Genomic DNA, 1,306 nt, shown 5'->3' on the forward strand with positions numbered 1-1,306 from the left:
TAATAAAATATATGAATGCATGGCCCTTTAGGGCTTCCGTACTTCTCAAACACTACTCACAGTATAAATTACTTTTTAACTGTTGCGCAGCAGGCGTTCAAACAGAGGGGTTTCTATTTCTCCAAAACTTAGTCTAAATGACCCAACTCCTGTGCTGTTCTGCTCAGTGGTCATGGTCACCTCTTTCAATTGCCTAAAAAAACACAGATGAGAGGTTTGGACATGAATATAAATTGTACTCAGCACTTTATTGTGATTTTAAAAGTAACTAAGTAGATTACATGGTGTAACGCATACTTAACGAGACAACGTCACTAACGCGACTGTTGGCCATGTAGTTTTTATATTACGTATACATTTCATTAGTTTTATGACAAACTGCAACTTTCTTTACTTGGAAAATTATCTTTTAAATTGACAGACATCATGTGCATCATGGCACAATTCAAACAAAATCAAAAATGTAATTGTCTCTCTCCATTCACTTCCATACAAAGTCTTGCCATCCTTTCTGTGCACCGGTGCCTCGCTACCAAGCCGCCAGGATGAGCGGCAAACCCTGTAATTACATCGTCACGTGATGCACTGGGGCCCAAAAAGACTTTTTCCCGTAAGCTAACAAGGTGAAAGAAGCGTCTGTGAAACGGTGGATGATTTGTTTTGAGCGTCACATCCCCCGAGAATTGACTTCACAGTCAGAATATTAGCCATTTGGTCCAATAAAATCTGGAAAGTAAAGAAGAGCCAAACGATTCAATTATTTTATCCCAAGTAAGCCTGGCACTTAGCCGGCTCGGTTGGCAGGTGTGTCCAGTGTGCACGCTCTATGGGCCCCTCAACACAGAAGCTGAGCCATTTTGCCTCCAACGCTGTGTCCAGATTTAATATAATTAATATAACGTCCTTGCCCTTTGTTTTTTCCCCCCCTTGCCCCTCAAACAGCCTGAGTCCGCCACTGGGCTTGGTGTGAGTCCAGGTAAAACAAAGTACACTTGTGACCACACCCATCTGTGGAGTGTAAGCAGGCTTGGAAACATTAAACCAGAGGTGACAGTAAAGTGTTGCCTTTCTCTGTAAGTTACTCTATAAAGAGATAAAGAGAGAAACATGTAACATTAAGAAAATAAAAACGCATGGCTGGAGTGAGGATGAAGTGTGTTATAGCTCCACGGTTTGCACATGTTGAACACACTCAGGCAAGCTCCCCCTCGGCCCGTGACGTCACCTAGGGGGAGGGGCCGTGTGTTTTTATGGTTTATTTGCGCAATACCTCACTTCCTCAGCAGCCAGCTGCCATTGCTGTGGT

The sequence above is a fragment of the Pagrus pagrus genome, assembly GCF_965226575.1.
Source record: "Pagrus pagrus genome assembly, chromosome: 19".
Lineage (NCBI taxonomy): Eukaryota > Metazoa > Chordata > Actinopteri > Spariformes > Sparidae > Pagrus > Pagrus pagrus.